The following is an 8,727-nucleotide window of genomic DNA, read 5'->3' on the forward strand; positions in this document are numbered from 1 at the left end:
TTTGAGCTTTTGATTATTTCAGACTCTCTAATCATTGATACTCAGAGCCTTGGACCTTGCTTTTATGTTTATTTTGCTGTCTCTTTTGCTTCAAGGATTAAATTTTTGTTTATTTCAGAGAAGTCATAATAATTCTCTAAATCCCTATTCTTCCTCATACATCAACATCCCTTGATTCAAATTCAAATATGCTCTGTTCATGTCATTCATTCAGAATTACAAGTAACACCACCACATTTAAGTAAATATGATTAATCTTAGATATAAACTCACTCTTTTCATGCATTACATCACTTCTTTCTTTTCTTTTGATTTTCAAGCTCAGTGAGAAATACATGAGACACCCCTTTTTTTCAGCATAAAAAAAAGAAAATAAAATAACAAAATAGGCAATAAGTTAACTAGAACCTAGGAATTGAAATAACCACTGATCATGCAATACCAAAATAACCAGAAAACAGGAACCTAATCATAAAAATAACAGTAAAATGATAATGAGGATGAAAAGGAACTGGGCCACCTCAATCTCCCTGATGGGGATCTCTCTCCTCGGGCTGAGCTCCGTAAGGTCCTCTCAGATGGCTATAATCCTGCCTCAGCTGCTGAATCTCCTGCCGCTGAAAGTGCTGATCCGCTCTAATCTCATCAAGGGATGTACAGAGATGCTCCCATCGGCTACTCTGTATGGCTCTCATCTCATCAACAGATGCCATGTACTACTGCCAGCGGTTGTCATTGGCGACCCTCATCTGCTCCATGGAGGATGCAAGCTGCTGCCAATATTCCTGTGGTGGCTGATCTTGTTCCTGAGGCAGCTCTTCTTCATCTCCTTCCTCAGCCTGTTCTCTGGGGTTCTTCCGATGTTCCCTTGTCAGTTCTAGCTGTTTCTTTGTGATAGGCTTCTCGGTTGAGATAGGGAATTCATTCTCTATCTTCACTTTAGCAGCATCACAGAGGCGGAAGATGAGATGTGGGAAGCCCAATCTAGCATTGTCCTTGGTGTTGGTGACGATGTGGTAAAATTGATCAGCAATAATGTCTGTCACCTCCACTGGCTTTCCCAACAGAATATAGTGAATCATGACTACTCGGTCCGTAGTACACTCAGACTAGTTGCTCGTGGGCATGATGGACCGGCGAATGAAATGGTGCCATCCTCTAGCCATAGGTGTAAAATCACCTACTCTGATATGGCCAGGTTTCCCTTCTGACTGGTTTTTCCACTGTGCACCTGGAATGCAAATGTCGGCGATTACTTGTCCCAGCCGCTGATCTCTGTGCATCCTCTTACTATAGAAATGAAGTGATTGTTCAGTCTCTGGTATCTGGGGGGTCTGTCTGATGGTCTTTGGGCTGAAGTCAATAACTCTTCCTCTTAGAAAGGTTTTGTGGTCCCTTTCATTGATGCCAGACACATTCTTGTAGGTAATCCACATGTTCCCATAGAATTCTTGAACTATCAACTGTCCCGTCTGTGGGTGTGGATTGCACAGAACTTCCCATCCTCTTCTCCGAATCTCACGTGTAATTTCTGGAAATTCATCCGGTTGGAGCTTAAACTGTACTTCTGGTAGAACCGGCCTCTTGCCATTGATATCAAAAAAATGTTCTTCATTTAACTTAGATTTGAAGCGCCTTGCGTCATGAGAACCGGTTGCTAGTTCTTTTCCCTTTCTCTTCTTGGACGGTTGGGTGGTCTTAGGTACCATAAAGATAAATCAAATAGAACAGTGGAGCGGCAACACCAAACTTAAAACTATTGCTCGTCCCCGAGCAAAATAAAGAAATACAAAGAGGGAGGAGAAAGAAATACAGAAATTAAAATAGCAGAAAATAAAAGACAATGCTAAAAAAAATTTTTCTATTGTTTTTTTTTTCACGCTAAACTTGGAATTAGCCAAGTTCAGTGTGGACCATCCCGAACGCAAACTCCCTTTGTATGCATGCATCCACGCTGAACTTGGCAAATCCCAAGTTCAGCGTGGACTTGGCAATAAGAATTCCTCTTTGCACACTTCTAACCACGCTGAACTTGGAAAATCCCAAGTTCAAAGTGGAACTGGCAGAGACTTCCTTCCAAATTACACGCACATGCCACGCTGAACTTGGAAAATCCTAAGTTCAGCGTGGAACTGGCTGAAGCAACCTCCTCCAGAGTGTTCAAAATTTTTTCTAAGTGTCTGCTTCCTGTTTTAAAATTTTTGCATGATCGAAACACAAGTAAAATAATGGAAAACAGTAGAAACTCAATAAAAATCAAACAAATAATATAATCAACGCAACAGAAAAATAACTAAGGATACGAAATCATCGGGTTGCCTCCAGACAAGTGCTTCTTTTACGTCACTAGCTTGACGGTCAGTTCTGCTAATTTAGCAGATGAGCAGACCTCTGGCGATCAATCTCGCCTCCAAGATAGTGTTTCAACCTCTGGCCATTCACTGTAAATTTTTTGTCAGAATTCTCTTCCTATATTTCCACATGACCATATGGTGAAGCTCTGGTAACCACAAACGGTCCTGACCACTGGGATTTCAACTTCCAGGAAAAGAGTTTGATCCTTGAATTATACAGAAGCACTCTCTGTTCTGGCTCAAAGACTCTGATGGCAATCTTCTTATCATGCAATAACTTGGTTTTCTCCTTATAGAGCTTGGCATTCTCATAGGTTGAATATCTGAATTCATCAAGCCCATTCAACTGAAGCATTCTCTTAATTCTTGCAGCTTCTGAATCAAGATTCAAATACCTAATTGCCCAGTAAGCTTTGTGCTCCAGCTCCACAAGCAAGTGACAGGCTTTGCCATAGACCAACTGATAAGGGGACATGCCAATAGGAGTCTTGTAAGCTGTCCGGTATGCCCAGAGAGCATCATCAAGCTTCCTAGACCAGTCCTTTCTTGAAACACTGACTGTCTTCTCTAGAATCCTCTTAAGTTCTTTGTTGGAAACTTCAACCTGTCCACTTGTCTGAGGGTGATAGGGGGTTGCCACTTTATGACGGACTCCATATCTCTGCAGAAGTGAGTCCAACTGCCTGTTACAGAAATGACTTCCACCTTCACTAATGAGTGTCCTTGGGACACTAAACCGGCTGAAAATATATCACTGAAGAATGTTCATCACCACTTTGGCATCATTGGTGGGTAGAGCCACAGCTTCCACCCACTTGGATACATAATCAACTGCCACTAGAATATAATTGTTTGAATGTGAGGATGGGAAAGGTCCCATGAAATCAATACCCCATATATCAAACAACTCAACCTCAAGAATCCCCTGCTGTGGCATTTCATGGTTGGCAGGGAGGTTCGTGGCTTTTTCACATCTGTCATAGTGCTTCACAAATTCTCTTGGGTCCCTGAAGAGAGTCGGCCAGTAAAACCCACTCTGAAGGACCTTTGTAGCTATCCTTTCACCACCAAAGTGGCCTCTATAATCAGAACCATGAAAGTGCCAAAGAACCTGCTGTTTTTCCTCATCCGGAACACATTTTCGGATTATATCATCTGAACACCTTTTAAAAAGGTATGGTTCCTCCCAGATATAATAATTTACATCAGTTAATAGCTTCGTTACTTGTTGCCTACTGTACTCCTTTGGAATAAAATTCATGGCTTTATAATTTGCAATGTCTGCAAACCACGGAGCCTGCTGAATGAGGAACAGTTGCTCATGTAGAAATGTTTCAGTCACAGCTGTGGGTGGTAGTACTCCTGCTTCAGGCTCAATTCTGGAAAGATGGTTAGCTACTTGATTTTCTGACCCCTTCCTGTCTTTTATCTCAATATCAAACTCTTAAAGGAGTAACACTCATCAGATTAATCTTGGTTTAGAGTCCTGTTTGGTTAGAAGGTACTTCAAAGCAGCATGATCAGTATAAACAATAACCTTAGAACCAATTAAATTGGACCTAAACTTATCAATAGCATACACAATAGCTAATAATTCTTTTTATGTAGTTGTGTAATTCCTTTGAGCATCATTTAGCACACGGCTAGCATAGTAAATGACATGTATAAGCTTACCGTGCCTTTGTCCTAAAACAGCTCCTATAGCAAAACCACTAGCATCACACATTAATTCAAATGGTAAATCCCAGTCAGGGGGAGCTATAATGGGAGCAGAGGTGAGGTTTGCTTTCAGAGTTTCAAAAGCATGCAGGCACTCAGAATCAAAGACAAAAAGGACATCAATAACCAACAGGTTACTTAATGGTTTAGCAATTTTAGAAAAATTCTTTACAAATCTTCTATAAAATTCTGCATGACCCAAGAAACTCCTGACTGCCTTAACATTAGTTGGTGGTGGTAATTTTTCAATTACCTCCACCTTTGCTCTATCAACCTCAATCCCCTTACTTGAAATCCGGTGTCCAAGAATAATTCCTTCTATAACCATAAAATGACATTTTTTCTAATTTAAAACAAGGTTTGCTTCTTGACACCGTTTCAAGACAAGAGATAAGTGCTTAAGGCAAGATTCAAAAGAATTACCAAAAACAGAAAAATCATCCATAAATACCTCAATGAACTTTTCAACCATATCAGAAAAAATTGAAAGCATACACCTCTGAAAAGTTGCTACAGCATTACAAAGTCCAAATGGCATTCTCCTGTAAGCAAATACTCCAAAGGGGCATGTGAATGCTGTCTTCTCTTGATCTTGAGGGTCCACTGCAATTTGATTATATCCAGAATATTCATCTAGAAAACAATAAAAAGCATGATCAGCTAACCTCTCAAGCATCTGATCAATGAAAGGCAGGGGGAAGTGATCCTTCCTTGTAGCAGTGTTGAGCCTCCTGTAGTCTATACACATTCTCCAACCTATGACTGTTCTTGTAGGAATAAGCTCATTCTTTTCATTCTTGATCACTGTCACCCCTCCTTTCTTGGAAACTACCTACACAGAACTTACCCAAGAACTATCAGAAATAGGGTAAATAATACATGCTTCCCATAATTTCATTACCTCTTTTTGGACCACCTCTTTCATGGTTGGATTGAGTCTCCTTTGTGGTTGCATAACAGGTTTAGCATCATCTTCAAGGAGGATCTTGTGCATAAACTTGGTTGGACTAATCCCTTTTAAGTCACTAATAGTCCATCCAAGAGTTGTTTTATGGCTCCTGAGCACTGAAATAAGCGCCTCTTCCTCTGCAAGCTTCAGGGAAGAGCTAATAATCACTGGATATGAATCATTTTCACCCAAGAATACATATTTCAGAGAAGGAGGCAAATGTTTGAGCTTAAGCTTGGGGTCTTCCTTCTCTACTATAGGCGTGTTCATCTCTCCCTTTTGGGGTGGTGAATAATCAATTTCAACTAACTCATACTCAGAACTAGGCTCCAGAACATCATCAAGTACCTCAGCTTTCAATACTTCTTGAATAAGTGGTTCAATAACATCTATTTTCATACACCCTTCAGAATCATTAGGATACTTGAGAGCTTCAAAAACATTAAGGACCACCTGTTCTTCATTGACCCTCAGGGTTAATTCACCCTTTTGCACATCAATCAGAGCTCTAACTATAGCTAAAAAAGGGTCTACCAAGAATAATATAAGATTTTACATCCTCTTCCATGTCTAATATAACAAAATCAGCAGAAAAAATAAATAGTCCTACTTTCACAAGTAAATCCTCAACAACACCCACAGGTAATTTAATAGAAAGATCAGTAAGTTAAAGAGAAATATGAGTGGGTTTTACCTCCTCAATTTGAAGCTTTTTCATCACTGAAAGTGGCATGAGATTAATGCTAGCTCCAATATCACATAAAGCTCTCTGAATGGTGACATCTTCAATGCTGCAAGGAATCATAAAGCTTCCTGGATCCTGCATCTTTTCAGGAATGTTATGTTGAATAATAGCACTGCATTCCTTGATTAACACCACTATTTCTTGTTCCCTCCAATTCCTCTTGTTAGTCAATAATTCTTTCATAAATTTAGTATAAAGAGGCATTTTCTCAAGAGCCTCTGCAAAAGAAATATTGATCTGTAGCTTCTTGAAAACTTCTAAAAATTTGAAAAATTGCTTGTCCTTGGAAGCATTCTGAAGCCTCTGAGGATATGACATTTTTGGCTTGTATTCAGGAGCCTTTGGCAATGTACGATATGTGTCAAGAGTGTCTAGGAATGGGTTGTCTGCACGCTTTGGGGGGCATGCTCTACTTCTTCTTTCTTCTCCTCTGGAGTTTCCTTTTCAACTAGCTCCTCATTGATCTTGCTCCACTTCTCAATTGAATAGCCTTGCAATCTTCTCTTGGGTTCACCACTATATCACCAGGAAATATATTTGAAGACCTCTCAAGCATTTACTTGCTCAATTGGCCCATTTGCACCTCCAAGTTTCTAATGGATGCCCTGGTTTCCTGCATAAAACTCCTCATCATCTCACAATTAGAATCTTGTTGGGGTTGAGAATTTGCCTGCTGAGGTGGTTGTTGTGGATGAGACTGAAATTGGCGGTTATTTTGATTATTTTGTTGGAAGCCGCCCTGAGAATTATTGTTGAAATTCTGAGATCTCTGAGGTTGGGCTCTCCACCCAAAATTTGGATGATTTCTCCACCCTTGATTGTAGGTCTTAGAGTATGGATCATTGTTGGGATCCCTAGGGCCACTCCCCATGTAGTTGACCTGTTCAGAAGAGGATTGAGCATAATCATAATTATCATTGTGCACAAAATCACCTGTCATGTCATAAGGGACCTCTTGAGGTGCATTCTGAGTGTTGACAGCTGAAACTTGCATTTCACTCAACTGTTGAGTAAGTAGATTTATTTGCTGAGACATAAGCTTGTTCTGAGCAAGAATAGCATTAACAGCTTCTACTTCCAACACGCCTCTCTTCTGAGAGGTCTCAGAGTGCAAAAGATTCCTATTGGAGAAATATAAGTATTGGTTGTTAGCAACTAACTCAATAAGCTCAATAGTCTCCTCTGGTGTCTTCTTCATGTGCAAAGAACCACCTGCAGAATTATCCAAGCGCATCTTGGACATTTCACATAAACTCTCATAAAAGATATCCAGCTGAGTCCATCTAGAGAACATGTCCGGAGGGCATTGCTTAGTAAGTAGCTTGAATCTCTCCCAAGCTTCATAAAGGGTCTCACCCTCTTTCTGTCTGAAAGTATGAACCTCCACGCTTTTGAGGTGGAAAAAATTTAGTCAGAAATCTAGTGACTACCTTGTCCCAAGTATCCAGACTCTCCTTGGGTTGGGAATCTAACCACAGTTTTGCTCTATCCCTCACAGCAAATGGAAAGACCATGAGTCTGTATACCTCAGGATTCACTCTATTGGCCTTCACAGTATCACAAATCTGCAGAAAATCCGAAATAAATTTATTCAGGTCTTCCTGAGAGAGTCCATGATATTGACAGTTCTGTTGCACAAGAGTAACTAGCTGTGGCTTTAGTTCAAAGTTGTTTGCAGCTATAGGAGGCACCACAATACTTTTGCCATAAAGGTCTGCATTAGGAGTAGTGTAAGAGCCAAGCACTCTTCTAGGTTGCTCATTCCCAACTGGATTTTTCACATTGCTATTAACAGCATTATTATTATGATCCATGATGGACTCTGTAGCCTTGTAACGTCTTGCTTGTTGTAAACGCCACCTAAAAGTCCTTTTGGGTTTAGGATCAAAGTCTAACAGAGGTTCTTTGTCCCTGTTCCTGCTCATAAACAGACAGAAGATAAAAAAAAGATAGAATTCTCTACGTCAGAGTGCAGAGAATTCCCAGTGAGGTAACCTGTGTAAAGAAATAAAATAAAAAAATATGCTAAATAAAATAAACACTAAAATTCGAAAATTACTATTAAAATTAAGACAAAAATTTTAAAATTGTTAGGCAAATTAAATAAGAAAAATTAAAATAAGACTAACTGGAAACATTAAACTTAAGTTCAGAAATTAAGAAAAAAATATTAGTGCTAATTTAATTTTATATATATATATATATATATATATATATATATATATATATATATATATATATATATTATTTTAATTAAAACTAAATAATAAAAGAAAAGAGAAAGAAAACGAAACAGGGGAGGGGGTAGTAACGAAAAAGAGGAAAAAAAAGAAAAAAAAATTAAAGGAACGAAAAATAAACAAATAATAAAAAAAATAAAAATTAACAAAACTAAAATAAAACTAATTAAAAGAAAAATTATCTAATTTAAGGAATCAAACAACAACTAGTTGTCAATCACAATCAATCTCCGGCAACAGCGCCAAAAGCTTGGTGCAGAATTTATAACTACAAACTAACCGGCAAGTGCACCGGGTCGTACCAAGTAATACCTCAGGTGAGTGAGGGTCGATCCAACAAGGATTGATGGACTAAGTAACAATGATTGAGTGATTGGCTTAGTTAGACAAACATAAAAGAGTGTTGAGTGTTCAAAAGCATTAAACAGTAATTCAGAGAATTAATAAAGCAAGCAGTAAATTGATGTGAATAATATATGGAGAAAACAGTTAAGGCTTTAGAGATATCTATTTTTCGGATTGACTTTTCTTACTAACTATTTTAATCATGTAATATTTAATTCATGGCAAACTGTATCTGACTAAACCCTAATTCCTTAGACCTTTTTAGTCTCCTCTAAAATTCATCAACCGCCAATTCTTTGGTCACTTAATTCCAATTAGAGGGTGAAGTTCAATTCTAGTTTATATGCTGCAGAAATCCTAATTACCCAAATATAA

General features: G+C 38.7%; 1 non-coding gene across 1 annotated transcript; it reads left to right on the forward strand.

The window, feature by feature from the left end:
• The first annotated feature begins 7,060 nt into the window (after window positions 1–7,060).
• Window positions 7,061–7,166, forward strand: LOC148546079 (small nucleolar RNA R71). Its single transcript, XR_015900409.1, has one exon. It is a non-coding gene; the product is annotated as a small nucleolar RNA R71 (small nucleolar RNA).
• The last annotated feature ends 1,561 nt before the right edge of the window (window positions 7,167–8,727 follow it).

This window comes from Arachis ipaensis, chromosome B9 (genome assembly GCF_059453495.1).
Source record: "Arachis ipaensis isolate K30076 ecotype BB chromosome B9, ASM5945349v1, whole genome shotgun sequence".
NCBI classification, from domain to species: Eukaryota; Viridiplantae; Streptophyta; class Magnoliopsida; order Fabales; family Fabaceae; genus Arachis; species Arachis ipaensis.